General features: G+C 27.8%; 1 protein-coding gene and 1 long non-coding RNA gene across 3 annotated transcripts in view; one reads left to right on the top strand and one right to left on the bottom strand.

Moving 5' to 3' along the window:
- Positions 1–4,182, bottom strand: part of LOC145242666 (protocadherin beta-15-like) — a 92,810-nt gene extending 88,628 nt beyond the window's left edge. Inside the window, exon 1 of one of the 2 annotated variants that reach the window (XR_013862795.1) lies at positions 4,082–4,164. The gene's annotated coding sequence lies outside the window, so the exon portion shown is untranslated. Of the gene's footprint in view, positions 1–4,081 lie in introns of both variants that reach the window. The other variant, XM_080105796.1, reaches the window with a different exon arrangement.
- Positions 1–22,969, top strand: part of LOC145242667 (uncharacterized) — an 83,892-nt gene that overhangs the window by 23,131 nt on the left and 37,792 nt on the right. The gene's annotated exons all lie outside the window — the stretch shown is intronic.

Here is a 22,969-nt window from a genome sequence, read left to right on the forward strand (position 1 = left end):
CGATCGCTTTCATCAAATTATATTTTTTATTTTCTTTAATAAAAAAGTTTCTACCTTAAAGATTTTCGCAATTTTTGGGGTATAATCATCTTTAAAATACGAGGAATACGTATATACTATTATTTTCATGTGAAATTCAGTTTTACGATTTCCGAAAATCTAGTCCCAATTCTGTAGAAGCGCCCAAATTATTTATTCAGAAATATTAATTTAGTGTAAAAGAAATCAAATATTAAATTATTATATAAAATAATTTATTACATTATTATGTTAATGTTAAAACTAAATTAAGTATTTTGAATAAAATATTTGTTTTATTATTTGATAATATAAGAATTCTTTTTGTTTAAAAGTCATTTGGGGAGCACTTCTGCAGTATGCAGATGGCGGCTATTGTTAATCTAAGAAAATATAATTTTAATAAAACAATTTTGTAAAGAAAGCAACATTGGATTTTTATAACGTAAAATAGCTTTTTTTTCCGAACAAATAAATGATTTAAATGAAACATTTTTTTAATTAAAGCAACTTTGAAAGGTAAACAACAAATTAATAATTTAAATGTTTTTTGACCGAGGAACGCCACATGGCGACAGTTCAGTGAAACGCACAAAGAAAAGATGGCCACCGTCCGCATACTGCACAAGTGCCTTTTGTTATTTCGTGAGCACAAGAAGTGTTAAAACTAAATTAATTTTACTAAATCAAATATTAGTTTTATTATTTGATAATACAAGAAGTGTTTTCTTCTTTTTTTTTTTTTTGTTTCGTAATAACACAAGAAATGTTAAAAACTAAAGTAATTTTTTTAATAAATATATGGTTTCGTTTTTCATGTCTTCCGTTCGGTTTCGTTAGATAATCAACCGTATCCACTTGCGGTAGCTTGATTTTTTTCCGAGCACTGATCTTGGACATTACCTAAAAATGTACAAATTTATTTTCTTTTGGAGGGAAGGGGCTCGTTTTAAAAGTATATCTACCTCAGTATTTTCTTTAATTTTTGTTTATTTTTTAGTGATAATTGAGACTCCTAAGACGTGATCTTTTCATGTCGAACATTTTTTGTTCAGAAATAACACTCGACATTATTTGTTTCTTTTTAAGTAAATTAACTCTTAAAATAAGTTGAACCACTAAAAACTTACAAAGCTAGGTAGAAAACGAACACTTCGAAAAATCAATTATATTTTATTAAAACAACAGTAACCAAGTAAAAATATTTTTTTAATATTATGGGATGTGTATTCTCTTTTAAAAACAATATCTCCTTCAAGAACGGTCATAAAATGTGTCTCCAATCGTTATTTATTCAATAATCGACCAGTTTTCCTCCCTAGCAAAAAAGGACGAGTTTTCCGGGTACGAGTTTTCCTAAATTCATATATATATATATATATATATATATATATATATATATATATATATATATATATATATATACAGGGTGACCCCGAAAAACAAAAAAAAAAGAAAGTATATCCAGAACATATGCTGTAGAACGGAGAAAAAAGGCCAAAGACCCTATTGTTTTGATGCGAGTTTTTGAATATAATAAACTAGTTATGACCAAAGTTTCATTTCATTCAGAAAAAACATTAAGAAACGGGACCTAATTAGAGTTGGGGCCCGATTTTGTGGGTCACCCTATATATATATATATATATATATATATATATATATATATATATATATATATATATATATATATATATATATTACAATTAAATTTACCAAAATGATCCAAGATGGTAAAACTAAAGTATATTATGAATATTAAAGAATTAATAATTATAAAGTAATCTCAACCAGATGTAAAAGCTCGATTAAGTGTTTCCTGTTCAGATTAAATATGTTTTAACTCTTTTTCAAAGTGTTTTTAACATGTTTTATTAACTATTTGCTCATATATATATATATATATATATATAGTAATTTATGAAAATATATATGGCAATTAAGCTACACAGAATATTCTGCATTTCATTCTGGTGAGAATTCGTTAGGCTTATGCATAAGCCTGACGGCGCTTAATTGTAGCTTAACTGCTATATATATTTTCATAACCTACTATATATATATATATATATATATATATATATATATATATATATATATATATATATAGTTATAAAATGTATGTGGCGATTAAGCTACACTGAATATTCCGCGTTTCATCCACTCTAGTAGTTATATATATATATATATATATATATATATATATATATATATATATATATATGCGTTTCATTCTCGTGAGAATTTGTCAGGCTTACGCATAAGCCTTACGAATTCTCACGAGAATTAAACGCGGAATATTCTATGTAGCTTAATTGCCATATATATTTTCAGAACTTACTACCTAGCTCTGCCTATGTATTAAGCACTGTTTACGTAAATACTGAAAACTTACGCATAAAATTGTATTTTCGTATATTAATTTATGTGATTAAATGAATTAATCATATATATATATATATATATATATATATTCGTAACCATGTAAGTTGTCCAAAATGATGTTTTTATAAGTTTTTTAAGGTAAACATCTGATAAGTACGTGACTAAATATGCAGCAATAACATAATTTTTCAGACTTGTTAGTCGCAATACGAAAAAGAATTATAATGGATACCTTTTGAAAAGTAATAAATGATCAACTGAGAAAACTTGATATTTGGAACCTGGAGAATTATTATACTACACTATATATTCTCTGGAACCCAATAAAAAGGCATTTAATGAGATCGGACTCTTTTCTAAATTTACAAAATTCATATCAAAAAAATAAAAACTTTTTTATGAGAAAGGGTTTTTAACACATTACGATTAATATATACAAAACGATTACGTTTCAAGTATATATATATATGTATATATATATATGTATATATATATATATATATATATATATATATATATATATATATATATATATATATATATGAAGCCAACAAAATGGCCGCCGACAGTCTTTTTCATTATTTCTTATGTCGGCGGCCATCTTGTTGGCTACCAACTCGTAAAAACGTGAATATTTGCGTTGAAATATAGCTCGTTTAAAATTACTTAGAAACACAAGGAATGAACCAGGTAGAAAATTAACTTTCATTGGCTATGATGACACTTATTTTTTGTATCTTTGATTGTTTTTACCGTCCCCCTCTCCCCCCCACCCCACCCCGTTTATTGACTTTTCGTTTATTGACTTTACAATCCCCAAATAACTTATTTCACTAAATATCTCATTGTACTTACGTCCCTGCTCACTCAATCGATACTAAGTACATCTCTCCCCCCCAAACATTTAATGTTTTAAAACCTAAAATAAAGACTAAAACTAAAATAAAAAGGTAATATGGTATTATAGAAGAGAACAAACTGTTTCTCGTTCAATCCCAGGTAAATAAGGGTCTTTAAATGGCTCACGCGCAATTAAACATGGAACACATAATTAGGCACATTAACAAACTTACAAACACAATCCACATATAACACAATGACAATTTAATTAGAAAGCACACACATAAAAATACAGAAAGGGGTGGGACAGTGTGTACGTGTGTATCACATATACACACATACATGCACACAACTAACACACACTGTCTTGAAGTAAACAGTATCTCAATTACGCGCATCTCCACCGAGAAACCCGGCAATTAAACCACAAAACGATTAGTTTTAAAGAAAGAAACTTACTTTATTGTGCGTCTCTCTCTCTCTCCCTCTCTCTCGCACACAAACACACACACACTCTCTCTCTCTCTCTCTCTCTCTCTCGCTCTCTCTCTCTCTCACTCTCTGTCTCTCTCTCTCTCTCTCTCTCTCTCTCTCTCTCTCTCTCTCTCTCTCTCTCTCTCTCTCTCTCAAAGAGATAGAAAAGAAAGAAATAGCAAATATGAAACAAATTCCCTTTATTTCTCACCTGCCCTCCGCCGGGCCGCGATCCTGCGCACACAACAATTAAATCATTTTTTTTTTTTGGGGGGGGGGGGTATCCGTTAAATAACGTTATTGTTATATAAAACATGTTAACATTGTTATCGGGGTTCAATTTCAAGTGATTTGTAACTCTTACCTTTTTTGATTAAATCCATGAGAAAGACTGGCGATGAAGCGTGCGCTCCGAAGGAGAGCCAGCACTGTAACTGCTGCTTTCCTATAGGTTGAAACCTTATTAATAAGAAGTGTGCTCTCTCTCCTTCCCTCCCTCCCTCCCTCGCTGTCTCTTTCTATTTCTCGATAATAATAATCATCATCATCATCGTCATCGTCATCATCATCATCATCATCATCATCTTCATAGTCGTCACCATCATCATTGCCATCATCATTATCATCGTCATCATCCTCATCATAATCATCATTGTCGTCATGATTGTCATCATCATCATTTAATCTATCATCATCATCATCATCATTGTCGTCATCATTGTCATCATCATCGTCGTCGTCATTATTATCATCATCATCATTTTCATCATCGTCATCGTCATTATCGTTATCATCATCATCGTCATCGTCATCATCATAATCACCATTGTCATCATCATCGTCATTATCGTCATCATCATCATCATCATCATCATCATCATATCCGGTTTAACCTGTTTTACATATTAGCATGCTAATAGACAGCTTTAAGAAACTGACCATTCAAACTAACGTATCTCTGACCACATCTTTATTCATACCTCTTTTCCTCAAGTCCATTTTTATCACTGCTTCGCATGTTTTCCTTGGTCTTCCCATGTGAACTGACCCTGCTACCTCAACTGTTCTACATCTCTCATTCATTCTTTCAACGTGGCCATACCATCAAACACCTGTTCTGCACACATAGCCATGTACTGTCTAAATTTCATTTTCCTTTGAGGTCATCAGATCTCAGCTTGTCTTTAAAACTCACATTAAAAATCGATCGTAGCAACCTCATATCATTTCTCTCCATGCAACACAATTCCTCAACCCTCACTGGTAATGTGTGTGTGTGTGTGTGTGTGTGTGTGTGTGTGTGTGTGTGTGTGTGTGTGTGATTTATTTATTTATTTGCTGGGTTCTTTTTTTCGATATTTGTGAACGAATTCATTTCTTATAACACAAAAGCACTTTATCTTGATAATATTATGGAACGACTTTCCCTTCATCAATGTGAATGGCCGATACAAATGTATTTTATGCAACTGGAAGTGTTCTTAGATAGGTTTTGTATTGAAGTGCCTCTAATAAGTATCGAAAATCGATGATCGAAAAAAAAATCCAATTAAAAAAAAGAATAGTCTGATTTTGACCGAAGTTGACACTCTTATACAGCCTAACATAGAAAGGGTAATTAAAACACAAAATAACAAAATGCTAAGCGCGAGTAGAGGAGAAAGAAATAAAAGTAAAATGCGCAAAAAGTTATCAATATAGAAATAGAAGAATATTAATATAATCACTAGAAATAGTAATAATAATAGCAACAAATAAGAAAGTGAATAATGAAAAGAAAAACTATAACTGTAAAACGAGTGCACTTTGCCCACTAGCAAATAACTGTTTGATCAAAGGCAGTGTTTACCAAGCCAAAACATGAGACAGAGAAACCTCAAATACGAAAAATATGATGTAGGTATAACTGCACTAGATTTTATCACCAGATACAACAATAAAAAACATCATTAGCGAACTATTACTGGGAACTTAAAGAAATCAGGTTTTGCTAATAATCGAGTTGAAGGCAGTACGACGAGCGAGTACATGTAGATTTTTAGACGATATGTGTAAATTATGTTTGAATGAGAAAGTTGAAATTGTAAATTATTATGTTCTTTTTCACCTAACATTTTAGATTTATTTTGGAGTTACGTTGTTTGTACTTATTTAGTTTTATTTTTTATTTTCTCATAAGTCATATATAAATACATATATGTGTATATCATACGTTGGGCTGATAAATCAGAATCAGTATCGGAATCGGAAAAAACTGTGTCTATTTTTCGATGCCAAAAACGATTCTTTTAATTATCTTTTTTATTTGATTTTGTTTAAAACAAAATCTTCCACTGCTGTTAGTAATAATGAAATAATAAGTGTTTATTGATTTTAAACCATCAGTAAAGCTAAAAATCTATAAATCATTTCCCCACAAGTATGCTTTTACGTTTGAGAAAAAATTGCACATTTATAATGTGTTCTTTATGGTAAGCAGGAAAAAATAACAACTTTATGGTTAGACATGTAGAGATTTATAAAGAATCGGAATCATAATCGGGAATTTAGTACAGTATCGGTAATTGTATCGGAATCGAGAGAAATATTGGAATAGTCCCACCACTAGTGTGTGTATATATATATATATATATATATATATATATATATATATATATATATATTGTTGTAGCATTAGCGAATTGTAGTTCACGAATCCTGACTGCCAACGTTGTCACAATGTAAGTCTTTAATCCCTCGTCGCCAGTGTTGTAGCCTTGCAGATTAGTAGTAATCAAAACAAATACATTGGTATAATTAACAAAAACTGTGTTAACAAAAAGTATGTAACAGAAGTACACGTCATGATTCTGGGGCCATGTTGCATAGAGGATGGACAACGCCGGGATAATATCGGATATATTTCATACATGCAATTACGGATCTGAGTGAAACCAGATGTAAATCGGATTGCTGAACGATGACGTCAAAGAAATCGAGATTATGAAACAATGGGAGAATATATTTTAACTGGATTGGAATTGCTAAAAGTGCAAAGCAATAAAACAATCGAAATTTCAAATCGAATGTAAAAAAAAAAAAGCAAACGGATTTCGATTAAGGAATATGGGTGATGCCAATGTAAGATATAAACAAAGCCAGTAAGAGAGAGAAAGAGTAACACTTCTGCCGTCACCGCACCGACCACCACACACATACTGACTCAAACTCTCTCTCTCTCTCTCTCTCTCTCTCTCTCTCTCTCTCTCTCTCTCTCTCTCTCTCCTTTGTCATGCTATAAAAAACAACAGGCTCCTTCAGTCTTTGACAGATTATGGATACCCACATAGGGGTGCCTGCGCGTGAAATATTTTGTGGCAGGAAGTGCGCAATCTCCAACCACACCTCTCCCGAGTCGACATTGTTAAATACCAGTGGCAAGTGAAGTGTATATACAGGACGACTGGAAACAAATGCCGATATAAGCGGAGAGCATGTGTCTAGAATTCCCAAATGGTCACCAGGCTCAACGTTGCTTAACTTCGGTGATCTGACGAGAACCGGTGTGTTAACGCGATTATTCCGTACACCGTCATGCTGTAACTATAATGTAAATAAAACTTGATGTTGATTTAACAAGAGTTTGATTACAAAAACTACGCCTATCAGTGTGCATATACTATTAGCACGCATTTTGTTGAAAGTGTGAACCGTAAACTATTCAGACGTCAATATTGCAACGATGACTGCCGGTAATCTTTACCCAATCACATGTCTAATGTAGCAATATTTATAATCGCTGGGTAAATCCATTTCCTATAATGGATAGAGCAGCTTACCCCATGACACCATGTTTTAAGTGTATATTTCGTAAAGAGTCAATATTTTTTCTCTTGCGATTTACTTCCGTAAAATCGCTGGGTTTTTTTTCCTGTTCCTTTTCGCATTTGAGAAATTTCTAATGGCACTGATAAATGTTTCTTGTAGGTAAATTTGGGGCCTTCTTTCCCACATAGATCATAGCCCAGTTCTTTTATTTATTATCCCAATTTCCTAATATGATCTGTTATTCTTAAACATTCGAAAAAAAATATTTTCTTCGATTTGAAAACAGAATTTTTTTCCGATATTTTTCTTCTGTTCCGGTTTTTGATGGGATAACATTCTATCGAAAATCATCTTGATTTGTCATTTTTTGTTTTTTGCGAACATAACTTCCACTAGTGACATACACAATGGGACGTTATCATTAGGGGTCATTATACACTTTTGCAAAAAATCATGCAGGGGTATCCCTCGCTTTTTTAATGCTCTCTTAAAAATATCAACAAAACGTTACGCTTGGCCGTTGCTTCTTGCGTGATACGGTGTGAATGCAAAATGTTTCACTAGGAAAGGCTAAAAAAACATTTGAATTCCCCGATATCGGCTACTACACAAACCACGACTCCGAAATGTGTGAATTCATGAAGAAACACGATTGTTATTTCTGTAGTTGATTTCTTGTGTTTAAGTATCTGTAACAGTCAAATAACATCCACTAGTCCAGCAAAGTTTGGATTTTATGGGGCAGTGCTGACGTGCATCCTTTATATAATTTTGCTGTAATTTCTATATCTCGATCCATATTCATCCAGTAGATGTAGCTTCACACAAGACTCTTCATCCGTAATATGCCTGGATGCTAAACATGAAACTCTTGTAGAATACGTTTTGGTAATATTGTGGCAGTGTAAGTTTCGAATCTCTCGTCGCCAGTGTTGTAGCATTACAGGCCGGTAATAATCAAGACAAACACACGGGTGATTACCAACATCTGTACCAGCAAATGTTCTTGTGATTATACAGCATCAATTTTCTTTGTTTTTTAATGAGAATTTTATTATTTCTTACAAATTTTTACATTGAATATTGATCAGATTAGTCAAACTTATAAAACGTAACCCAAACAATATATAATTATATAATGAGTATGTTAATATGCATAGAATAGAAACTATTAAAAAACAATGAGTAATTACTTTGGTGCATATTTATAATTACACACATTTAAAAGAATACAGAAAAAAATATTTATAGTGTACTTACTCTTCACGAAACAAATATGTTATATTCCAAAAATCAGGTAAATTGATCAAGTAGCTTTTTTTATTTGAGAACATCAAATTTTACAATTTTTAGCGATTAAGTATTTTGGAAACCATTGATGATCTCATACTTATGAAGAAATTGATAGATCTCGTTAGTTGAATCAAGTTGTCCGCCTTTGTAAGTCGTCCGCCCTTGAATGTTAATGTATCCAAAAAAATATATGGCGAGTATCGCCTGCCCCAACCTGCTCGTCATAAAATTGGATTTTCTTGAATAAAAAAAAATGGTTGTTTAATTTACGAAATTTTTGGAATATCACATCTTCGTTTCGTGACAGGTATGTAAAATATAAAGATGTTTCTAGATTTTCTGTGTTATTCTAAATAAGAACCTGTTACTTTATTATTTATTCAAGGATTATTTATTTTATTATTTATTCAGCATATATTTATTTTATTCTGTTTATCATTTATTCAAGATTTATTTATTTTTATTATTTTATTATTTATTCAGCATATATTTATTTTATTATTTTTATAATTTATTCAAGATTTATTTATTTTTATTATTTTATTATTTATTCAGCATATATTTATTTTATTATTTTTATAATTTATTCAAGATTTATTTATTTTATTATTTTATTATTTATTAAGCATATATTTATTTTATTATTTTTATAATTTATTCAAGATTTATTTATTTTTATTATTTTATCATTTATTCAGCATATATTTATTTTATTATTTTTATAATTTATTTAAGATTTATTTATTTTTATTATTTTATCATTTATTCAGCATATATTTATTTTATTATTTTTATAATTTATTTAAGATTTATTTATTTTTATTATTTTATCATTTATTCAGCATATATTTTATTATTTTAATAATTTATTCAAGATTTATTTATTTTTATTATTTTATTATTTATTCAGCATATATTTATTTTATTACTTTTATAATTTATTCAAAATGTATTTTTTTATTATTTTATTATTTATAAAGCATATATTTATTTTATTATTTTTATAATTTATTCAAGATTTATTTATTTTTATTATTTTATTATTTATTAAGCATATATTAATTTTATTATTTTTATAATTTATTCAGGATTTATTTACTTTTATTATCTTATTATTTATTAAGCATATATTTATTTTATTATTTTTATAATTTATCCAAGATTTATTTATTCTATTATTTTATTATTTATTAAGCATATATTTATTTTATTATTTTTATAATTTATTTAAGATTTATTTATTTTATTATTTTATTATTTATTAAGCATATATTTATTTTATTATTTTTATTATCTATTCAAGATTTATTTATTTTATTATTTTATTATTTATTAAGCATATATTTATTTTATTATTTTTATAATTTATTCAAGATTTATTTATTCTATTATTTTATTATTTATTAAGCATATATTTATTTTATTATTTTTATAATTTATTTAAGATTTATTTATTTTATTATTTTATTATTTATTCAGCATATATTTATTTTATTATTTTATTATTTATTCAGCATATATTTATTTTATTATTTTTATCATTTATTCAATATTTATGTATTTTATTATTTTATTATTTATTCAGCATATATTTAATTTATTATTTTTATTATTTATTCAAGATTTATTTATTTTATTATTTTATTATTTAATAAGCATATATTTTTTTATTTTTTTATAATTTATTTAAGATTAATTTATTTTTATTATTTTATTATTTACGAAGCATATATTTATTTTATTATTTTTATAATTAATTTAAGATTTATTTATTTTTATTATTTTATTATTTATTCAGCATATATTTATTTTATTATTTTTATAAGGTATTCAAGATTTATTTATTTTTATTATTTTATTATTTATTCAGCATATATTTATTTTATTATTTTTATAATTTATTCAAGATTTATTTATTTTTATTATTTTATTATTTATTAAGCATATATTTATTTTATTATTTTTATTATTTATTCAAGATTTTTTTATTATATTATTTTATTATTTATTAAGCATATACTTATTTTATTAATTTTATAATTTATTAAAGATTTATTTATTTTTATGATTTTATTATTTATTCAGCATATATTTATTTTATTATTTTTATAATTTATTCAAGATTTATTTATTTTTATTATTTTATTATTTATTCAGCATATAATTATTTTATTATTTTTATAATTTATTCAAGATTTATTTATTTTTATTATTTTATTATTTATTAAGCATATATTTTTTATTATTTTTATTATTTATTAAGCATATGTTTATTTTATTATTTTTATAATTTATTCAGCATATATTTATTTTATTATTTTATTATTTATTAAGCATATATTTATTTTATTATTTTTATTATTTATTCAAGATTTATTTATTTTATTATTTTATTACTTATTCAGCATATATTTTTTTATCATTTTTATAATTTATTTAAGATTTATTTATTTTTATTTTTTTATTATTTATTCAGCATATATTTATTTTATTATTTTTATAATTTATTTAAGATTTATTTATTTTTATTATTTTATTATTTATTCAGCATATATTTATTTTATTATTTGTATCATTTATTCAATATTTTTTTTTTAATTATTTTATTATTTATTCAGCATATATTTAATTTATTATTTTTATTATTTATTCAGCATATATTTATTTTATTATTTTTATAATTTATTCAAGATTTATTTATTTTTGTTATTTTATTATTTATTAAGCATATATTTATTTTATTATTTTTCGAAATTTATTCAAGATTTATTTATTTTTGTTATTTTATTATTTATTAAGCAAATATTTATTTTATTATTTTTATAATTTATTCAAGATTTATTTACTTTTATTAATTTATTATTTATTTAGCATGTATTTATGTTATTATTTTTATAATGTATTTAAGATTTATTAATTCTATTATTTTATTATTTTTTAAGCATATATTTATTTTATTATTTTTATAATTTATTCAAGATTTATTTATTATTATTATTTTATTATTTATTCAGCATATATTTATTTTATTGTTTTAATTATTTATTCAGCATACATTTATTTTATTATTTTTATCATTTATTCAAGATTTATTTATTTTTATTATTTTTTATTTATTCAGCATATATTTATTTTATGATGTTTATCATTTATTCAAGATTTATTTATTTTTATTATTTTATTATTTATTAAGCATATATTTATGTTATTATTTTTATCATTTATTCTAGTTATCTTTATTTTTATTATTTTATTATTTATTCAGCATATATTTATTTTATTATTTTTATAATTTATTTAAGATTTATTTATTTTATTATTTTATTATTTATTAAGCATATATTTATTTTATTATTTTTATTATTTATTTAAGATTTTTTTATTTTATTATTTTATTATTTATTAAGCATATATTTATTTTATTATTTTTATAATTTATTTAAGATTTATTTATTTGTATTTTTTTATTATTTATTTAGCATATATTTATTTTATTATTTTTATAATTTATTCAAGATTTATTTATGTTTATTATTTTATTATTTATTCAGAATATATTTATTTTATTTTTTGTATCATTTATTCAATATTTATTTATTTTAATTATTTTATTATTTATTCAGCATATATTTAATTTATTATTTTTATTATTTATTCAGCATATATTTATTTTATTATGTTTATCATTTATTCAAGATTTATTTATTTTTATTATTTTATTATTTATTCAGCACATATTTATTTTATTATTTTTATAATTTATTCAAGATTTATTTACTTTTGTTATTTTATTATTTATTAAGCATATATTTATTTAATTATTTTTATAATTTATTCAAGATGTATTTATTCTATTATTTTATTATTTATTAAGCATATATTTATTTTATTATTTTTATAATTTATTCAAGATTTATTTATTTTTATTATTTTATTATTTATTCAGCATATATTTATTTTATTATTTTATTATATATTCAGCATACATTTATTTTATTATTTTTATAATTTATTCAAGATTTATTTATTTTTATTTTTGTTTTTATTTATTCAGCATATATTTATTTTATTATTTTATCATTTATTCAAGATTTATTTATTTTTATTATTTTATCATTTATTAAGCATATATTTATGTTATTATTTTTATCATTTATTTAAGATTTATTTATTTTTATTATTTTATCATTTATTCAGCATATATTTATTTTTTTATTTTTATCATTTATTCAAGATTTATTTGTTTTTATTATTTTATTTTATAATCAGCATATATTTATTTTATTATTTTTATCATTTATTTAAGATTTATTTATTTTTATTATTTTATCATTTATTCAGCATATATTTATTTTTTTATTTTTATCATTTATTCAAGATTTATTTGTTTTTATTATTTTATTTTATAATCAGCATATATTTATTTTATTATTTTTATAATATATTCAAGATTTAATTTTTTTATTATTTTATTATATATTCAGCATATATTTATTTTATTATTTTTATAATTTATTCAAGATTTATTTATTTTTATTATTTTATTATTTATTCAGCATATATTTATGTTATTATTTTTATAATTTATTCAAGATTTAATTTTTTTTATTATTTTATTATTTATTAAGCATATATTTATTTTATTATTTTTATAATTTATTCAAGATTTATTTATGTTTATTATTTTATTATTTATTCAGCATATATTTATTTTATTATTTTTATTATTTATTCAAGATTTATTTACTTTTAATGTTTTATTATTTATTAAGCATATATTTATTTTATTATTTTTATAATTTATTCAAGATTTATTTATTTTTATTATTTTATTATTTATTCAGCATATATTTATGTTATTATTTTTATAATTTATTCAAGATTTAATTTTTTTATTATTTTATTATATATTCAGCATATATTTATTTTATTATTTTTATAATTTATTCAAGATTTAATTTTTTTTATTATTTTATTATTTATTAAGCATATATTTATTTTATTATTTTTATAATTTATTCAAGATTTATTTATTTTTATTATTTTATTATTTATTCAGCATATATTTATGTTATTATTTTTATAATTTATTCAAGATTTAATTTTTTTATTATTTTATTATATATTCAGCATATATTTATTTTATTATTTTTATAATTTATTCAAGATTTAATTTTTTTTATTATTTTATTATTTATTAAGCATATATTTATTTTATTATTTTTATAATTTATTCAAGATTTATTTATGTTTATTATTTTATTATTTATTCAGCATATATTTATTTTATTATTTTTATTATTTATTCAAGATTTATTTACTTTTAATGTTTTATTATTTATTAAGCATATATTTATTTTATTATTTTTATAATTTATTCAAGATTTATTTATTTTATTATTTTATTATTTATTCAGCATATATTTATTTTATTATTTTTATTATTTATTCAATATTTATGTATTTTTATTATTTATTCAGCATATATTTATTTTATTATTTCTATAATTTATTCAAGCTTTATTTATTTTTATCATTTTATTATTCATTAGGCATATATTTATTGTATTATTTTTATTATTTATTCAAGATTTATTTATTTTTGTTATTTTTATTATTTATTCAGCATATAGTTAGTTTTATTAATCATTCAGACTTTAATCATTTTATTATTTTCATTATTTATTTGGTGTTTATTATTTTTCTCTTTTATTTATTAAGGGTTTATTTTTTCATTATTTTTATTTATTCAGGATTATTGATTTTTTATTTTATAATTGTTCGGGGTTTATTTATTTTTTTTATAATTCATTGTTTTTTTATTTTTTTAACAATTCATTGTTTTTTTAATAATTCATTGTTTATTATTTTTTTAATTATTCATTGTTTTTTTTTCAATGATTCATTGCTTATTTATTTTTTATATAATTCATTGTTTATTTATTTTTTTAATGATTCATTGCTTATTTATTTTTTTGATAATTCATTGTTTATTTATTTTTTGATAATTCATTGTTTATTTATTTTTTTAATAAATCATTGTTTATTTATTTTTTAAGAAGTCATTGTTTACTTATTAATTGCTTATTTTATTTTTATTATTGTTCAGGGTTTGTTTATTTAGTTTTTTATTTATGTAGGGTTTATTTATTTTTTATTTTATTTTTTTTCAGGATTTATTTGTTTTATTATCTTTATTGTTTATTTATTTTTATTGTTTATTATTATTCAAAGTTTATTTATGTTATTATTTTTCTTTTTTATTAAAGGTTTATTAATTTTATTATTTTCATTATTTTATCCGAGTTTATTTATTTTATTACTTTTATTAATTTATCTGAGTTTAATTAATTTATTATTTTTATTATTTTTCAGGGTTTATCTATTTCATTTTTTTATTTTTTATTAAGGGTTTTTATCTTATTATTTTTATTATTTTATCAGGGTTTATTTGTTTGATTACTCTTATTTTCTATCAGGGTTTAATTATTTTTTAATATTAATACAGGACTTTTTATTTGACAAAGCCTGTTTCAGATTTTACGATCGAAACATCAAGGCTTTCATTCATCGCTAGTAAAATGGCATTAAGAATGGTGGTGACTATGTAGAAAAAGTAAATTCTGGAGCACAAAAGGACGTTCGTTTTAATGGTATCACTTCCATCTTCATAGCTCTTCAACTTTTTAAGTTAAAAATTTAGGAGGCTTTACTTTTGGAAAGATCCTAATATATATATATATATATATATATATATATATATATATATATATATATATATATATAACACTAATCTTAATCAACGAAAAAACGAATGAACATATATCTAAGGCAATGGCAGAAACACTAGCGGAAGACCTCCAATCTCTAGTAGAATGGGGACAAAAATGGATGGTCACATTCAATGCTGTCAAGACTAAGCTTGTTTCCTTCAATAATTACAAGAAACCTTCTCAACCATCATTACAAGAAACCTTCTCAACCATCAAGACACGTTACCTGAAAGTAATGCTGTTAAACTCCTGGGCATAACGTTCACAGGGAACATGAGTTGGAACAGATACATTGAGAACATTGCCAAGGCTGCTGCGAAGAAGGTGGACTCTCTTTACTGTGCTAGAAAGTTACATACACCTGAAACTAACCTGTACCGCTACAAAGCCACCATCCACCCATGTATGGAGTATTTTTGTCACGTTTAGACTGGTGCATCTGCTACTAGTCTCTCACTCCTGGACAGCATTCAAAGAAGAGCCACCAACCTGGCAGGTCCTGAACTGTAATCTAAGCTTTAATCTCTCTCATCAACAAAATGTTGCCTCCTTCTACAAATATTTTAATAGTGGATGCTCTGATGAGCTCCAAGCCCTTGTACCCGCTAGACGTAAATACCCCCCCCAACAAACTCAACAATCAGCAAAGTCCCACCCCTACACAGTAGAGATCCCTAGATGTAAGAACACCTTTTATTTTAATATTCTTCCCCAGAACTGCTAGATTTTGGAATTCCCTTCCGGTTTCCTGATTCCTCAACTGTACTGACATGCATAAGTTCAAGTTTAATGTGAACAGACATCTTACTGCTCAACTCCCTACATAGTATCCCTGCAACTTATGTCCCTGGTAGTAGCCCCCTACATCAAAGTGGTACTATGCCTTATCGGGGGGGGGGGAATGTAATTTTAAAAAAAAAATTTAGGATATTTAAAAAAATAAAATGAAAATAAAACAGAAATCCCAAAAAAATCGAAAAAAATTAGTATTCACAAAACAATCTTTAAAAAATCATAAAAAATTAATAAAGTGGATGTTTTCGCTCAATTACCACGTGTAAAGTCAAACAAAACTAATTGTGAAAATTTGGCAGACATTTTTAAAGCTAATCGGTTCAATACAGTATATTACTATTAATCTTATAGGGTTTTTTTTGGGTTTTTTTACATAGGCATCACCACATTATCAAGGCCAAGAGGCCACTCGAGGATAAGGGTTAAAGAGTGTACAGTAGAAATTGAACAATATAGTAATCGTTAGTAATGGAAATTCAGTAAATTTGTTAACAAGTTGGACGGCTCATCAAGAACTTGTTTACGTTAGACTTGAAGACAGCCATATTGTAGTCAGCCGGAAAGCAGGAAAACAGAAGACAATTCCATAAGCGTGCAGTTCTAAGAAAGAAGCTTTGTTCATGGAATCTACGTTTAGGTTTAGGCACAGATAACGAGTGGGGGAGATTATTGATAGTGTTTTCAGCTAAACGAGTGTTTCTTGTGAAAGTTTGGCAAGGGGGGACCAGAGACTGAAGATTAGTCGAACACTTTCCATGAAAATAACGATACAGCAGAGACAAACTCGCAACATCTCTTCTGTGAGATAGAGGTTGCAGCGAAGAGAAAAGGATATCTCCTACGAGGCTACGGAGTCTATTTTGAACTCTATCGAGGCAGGACAAGTCCTTTCTAGTAGCTCCTGCCCAGATGTGGCAACAGTACTCCATCGTTGGACGTACCTGGCTCTTATATAGATAGAGAATTGCATCAGCAGTGAAATATCTACTGGATCAATAGAAGGATCCCACCATTTTTCCAGCGACCTTGGCAACAGATTTGATGTACCTGTTCCATTTAAGGTCAAGCCCAGAAGCTTGTCAAAACTTGAGGCCTCCTCAAGACGAGAGCCATTCATTTCAACTGATGCCAGATGGGGATCAGAACGTTGATGATATAAAGAGAGAAGCTTGGTTTTAGATGCATTAAAAGTAACCAACCACTCCTTTCCCCATAGTACCACATGCTCAAGATCAGTGGAGAGAGAATCAGAGAGAACTTGATCATTTACTGACTTAGATGTGCTATCATAGATGGTAGTGTCATCAGCATAAATGTCTACAAATGATGTAAGGATGTGATTTGGAAGACCATTAATGTAGATCAGGAAAAGAGTTGGGCCCAGGATTGACCTCTGAGGAACTCCAGCATTAATACGGTGAGCTTCTGATTTTTGCCCATCATCTTATGAACCTGTCAGAAGGAAATGATTTAATAACTAAGAAGACATTTCCAGCTATACCATAGCTAGAGATCTTGTGAAGTAAAATTTCATGCCATACCCTATCAAAGGCCTTAGATATGTCAAGAGCAATTAATTATAGTTATTTATATCATTATTAGTATAAAGAGTAATAATATCCAATAGTTCCAGGTTTGGGTGTGTGATCTCTTCAATTAATTTACTTTCTGAGGCAACGCTAGTATCGGATTGACGAGTTTGTTATCAAACTTATATGCTAATAAGTGTCAATTAGATTCTACATTTTTCCTTCTCCTTCCAATATGCGATCACAATTAGGGAAAAAATAAGTTCTATTCTATTCCGATTGATTGTGAGAGAGTAACTTGAACAATGCCCGGGCAAATTTTGCTGGGATTGATTTAGCGATGCTGAGTGATGTTGGGTATCTGGGCAATGTCATTAGTAGGGCTATGACAACAGCATATTCTTTTCATTGCTTTGACTCTCGAGTATATATCCGACACAGTTAGACACAGTTAATCAACCGAGAACCACAGCACTCTATATAAAAGCATATAAGATATCAACGGATACACACTCGAGAGCCAAACGAATGAAAAGAATATGCGGTTGTCACAGCCCTAGTTATTATGCATTATGTATTTTGTGACACTAGTTTAGATATTTTATGGAATTCAAACGTGTTGGCTCGAGCGATTCTGCTGAATAGGAATAAAGATTGGAATTGCAGGTGTTTTAAACTTTTTGAACAATTTGCAATTTTATAGATTGCACCATTTATCCTAATTACAAGAAACCTTCTCAACCACTAATAGCTATGGCTAAAGATACATTACCTGAAAGTACTTCTTTCAAACTCTTGGGCTTAACGTTCACAGAGAGAGTATTGCCAAAGCTGCTCTATCGTGGCGATAGAGAATCCTGAAAGTATCCTGTACCTCTACAAAGCCACCATTCACCCATGTATGGAGTATTGTCGTCACATTTGGACTGGTGCATCTGCTACTAGTCTCTCAGCGTTCAAAGGAGAGCCGCCAACCTGATAGGTCCTGAACTCCCATCTAAGCTTTAATCTCTCCCATCTACAAAATTGATCGTTAGGGAAAGTTCCAGCAACTCAGCCAATTGTGCTCCATCAATGATTGTTTTGGTATTTTATTGGGACTATTTTTCCTTCTCAGAGTGGGCATAGAGTATGCACTATGTGAGTGCAGCACTTTAAGTCAGAATTGCATCAAGATGAGCTTATCTTGCATCCATTTTGCATGTATTTACAGAGTGCAGATTTGGATGCTATGAAGTCATAAATTCAACGATGGAGCAATATTTGTGCCGAGGATAGACCAATGCCTTAAATGCTGCAATACTGAAGAATGGCTCAAGCAATTCTGCCATTAACCAATATGCTCGTAGAACCTGTATTGCCATGAATAATCCACTTTGCCGATTTTACAGGAAGCTCTGCTCAGCCATTAGATTGAAGGTATACCACCGAAGACTGTCTTTGAAATCTACCGATCTATAAATCTTTTTATGGTTGTCAGTATCTCTAAACCAGCGTCTTTCAAACATTTTTGCTGTGACCCACAGAAAGAACTACAGTTTACATCACAACCCACAATTCTTAGGTGTAATAAGACAAACTCTGTTCACTAGGTTCATTTGTTCAACATCGACAATTTATATATATATATATATATATATATATATATATATATATATATATATATATATATTGATGAATATAGTGATAATAATAACTAGCGGGACCTTTTTTATTTTTTTTTTTACACAGTGATCATCACTTATCAAGGCCCGGAAGCCATTCAGGGATAAGGGTTATTGCAAGTACATTACGTTAGTGTGGAGATTTGATGAAGTGTTTACTTAAGGGGGCGGTTCATTAGGAATTTGTTAACATTGGACTTGAACACATCCAAGTTGTAGTCCGGTGGGAAACAGGCAGACGGAACAGAGTTCCATAGGCATGCAGTTCTAAGAAAGAAGCTTTGTTCATGGAATCCACGTTTTGATTTAGGAACAGATAAAGAGTGGGGGAAATTTTTCACAGTGGATTCGGCCAGACGGGTGTTTTTCGTGAAAGATTGGCGAGGGGGGACCAGAGATTGGAGTTCAGACGAGCACCTGCCATGGAAATAACGATAAAACAAGGATAGGTTCGCAACGTCTCTTCTGTGGGAGAGAGGTTGCAGGGTAGAGAAAAGGGCATCCCCCACTAAGCCACGTAGTCTATTTTGTACTCTGTCAAGGCAGGATAGGCTGTTTTTTATCAGCTCCTGCCCAGACATGGCAACAGTATTCCATCCTTGGACGTACTTGGCTTTTATATAGAACATGCAGAACATGAATGAGTTTTGCAATGGGAGAGAAAAAAGGGTTACAGTAATAATGTTTGGTACATTTTAAATTAGGAAACCAGTCAGGAAGTAGGGGAGATAGAAAGAGAAATGAGGAATGGGAAGAAGAAAAAGAGGGGAAAAAGTGGGTTGTTGTTTTGGGTTTTGGTTTTGCAAAAGGAAATAGAAAAACAAAAAGTATCAGTGTTAGGTGCAGTTCATCTCAAGATACCAATATCTTCAGACAGCCTGATTTGGTAGCACCAGAGTCTTTAAATGAGTTAATGTGAAAAATCCCGGTTCACACAAGTAGGTAGTTGTGAAAGGTAATAGAGATAGAATAGCTTTTCTACTTAGTAGTGGAAGTTCTTAGTAGTGGAAGTTCTTAATACAAAATAAACACAAATTTTATTTCTCAAAATCGTTTTAATTGTAAAGGAACAACTAAGATGCAGGAATTCAGCTTCTTCTTTAGTTAATAAGTTTAACTCAATTATTGATTCAAGACTTTGGAAACAAAATGGATTTTTTATCCAAAGACTTTTCTTAAATGGCATAAATTTTACTCCAGGAAAATAATTATTAAACCTTTGAGATAGGAAAGTGAGATGTGACAAACTTTTGAGTTTGAATTCTGCTAATATGTTGTGGTCGAAAACATTCTCAGCAATGTGTTGCTATAACAGTGTAAGAAATATATAATAGGTAGGATGATCATTTGTAAGTCTTCATTGTGATACTCTCAACATTTTCTGAAAACCTTCAACATGTTCAACATGTTCAAATATGTTGCCGCTTTTTTTCCTTTAAGTTTCATGTTTAAATCATTAATATAAATCCCACCTGTCTGTTTAAATGTATGTATGTATTAACTTGTTGCTAGCTATCTTGCTCTTGCTTGTTGCTGGATCTCAACATTTTGAAGCAAGAGAGAGACTTAGCTGTCGTACAAAGCTAAGACTGTAACATCATCTGTGTATAGATACTCCCTCGGGCATTTGTCTATTAAAATGGTAATGTGACAATGGAAGTCATTTTTGGACTCATGAACTTTAAGTGTCTGAGGGAGTGGCACTCGTCTGACAAGACGTTGCAATCATCATGTATGTATGTATGTATGTATGTATGGTCATGTCATATGCTACTGGTACCATGTAACCCAGTACTACCTGCCTCATGGTCGGGTCACCGGCAACTAAACTGGTTCCCCCACCAGACTTGTTTGGTGAGGAGGGTGGCTAGTCTCCCTGAAGGATTAAAAACAAGACCTTCCAAAGACCTTTTTTCGGGGTCAATGGCCAACTAGCACCGTGTATGTTTGTGTGTATGTATATATGTCTTGGGGTGGAGAGGGCTCCCATAAGCCGTGGTGAAGGCGACCTTTCTGGGAGAAGCAAATCTCTGATTTAAAAAACCATAAAGCGGGAGACCAGTACCCGCATTAAGCTGGTCTGCAGTTTAATTTGTTGCTGGCTATTTTGCTCTTGCTTGTTGCTGGATCTCAACATTTTGAACCGAGAGAGAGACTTAGCTGTCGTACAAAGCTAAGACTCTGTAACATCATCTTTGTATAGATACTCCCTCAGGTATTTGAGCTCATGGTCTGAGGGAGTGGCACTCATCTGACAAGACGTTGCAATCATCATGTATGTATGTATGTATGTATGTCTGCCTAAAACTTTCGACAGAGGCGACAGATTTTCACGAGATTGGTATCATTTGGAAGCTCGACGTCTCGGACGACAACTATCGAAAAATTGGACAAAAACATTAATTCTTTCACCCTCAACTGGGCAGTTTTCTACAAGGAGAGGTCGATTTTCTGCAAGCTAGTTTTGCTAGTCATCGTATCGGTTGGATTGAATTTGTCTAATTTTAACGTTCCGAACTTCCAGTCGTGTCATGGAGTAGCGATAAGACGTCAGATTTTCTTTCACTTTCTTTTCCGCCTTCGCGTCACAGGTTTGAGCCTACCTGCCTACTATCATTTTTTTTTTTGCTCAACACACACCTCCAAACACCCGGGCTACGTCGGGGACCCAGGCTAGTTTTAAATAAGGCTGAAAACATCAGTTAAGTAAGCTAGTTTGGTAATCAAAATATCATCTTCAAAAAGTAGATAACCAACGAATTTCAGTCTGATACAGTAAGAGTCTGTTCGGCTCCAATCTCTAAACAAAAATTTTCAAATATTCTACTGTTAAGTGAGCTTCCATTTATATAATTTACAATCTTAACTGCACTTTTCAACACTTCCTCAAGATTCTCGAAAATCTCTTTGATACCGGAGTTTGTCGGTCTATAAAACAGTGATTCCAAACTGCATTATTATCTGCTGCATCCAAAAATCTTTTAAAAATACTGCGATTCTTCCCAGTAATATTCGCTGATCCATCACTTGTAATCCCTCTGCCGTTTTTCACGTTTAATTTATATTTCCCAACCAGACACTCTTCTAATGCAGCAAACACATCTTCACCAGTTTTGCACGATGCAATATTTACACAGCATAACAAGTCTTCCAACACGTATCTGACAATTGTCCACACGTATCTGACAAAGCAGCACAATTTTCAATATCAGTTATTTCATTTGGCTGTATTGCGAAATCTATACCAAATTGTAGTCTTGCAATAAACGCTTCATCTAAATCAGTCATTCCCACCGGTGGGGCATGGCAATATTTTGGTGGGGCATGGGCAGGACGTGCACCCTTGGGCTTACTATACCAAAGACTATAGAGCAATTTGAGAATGAGTTAT

Source organism: Euprymna scolopes, chromosome 21 (assembly GCF_053919585.1).
Source record: "Euprymna scolopes isolate OS-2025 chromosome 21, ASM5391958v1, whole genome shotgun sequence".
Classification (NCBI taxonomy): domain Eukaryota; kingdom Metazoa; phylum Mollusca; class Cephalopoda; order Sepiida; family Sepiolidae; genus Euprymna; species Euprymna scolopes.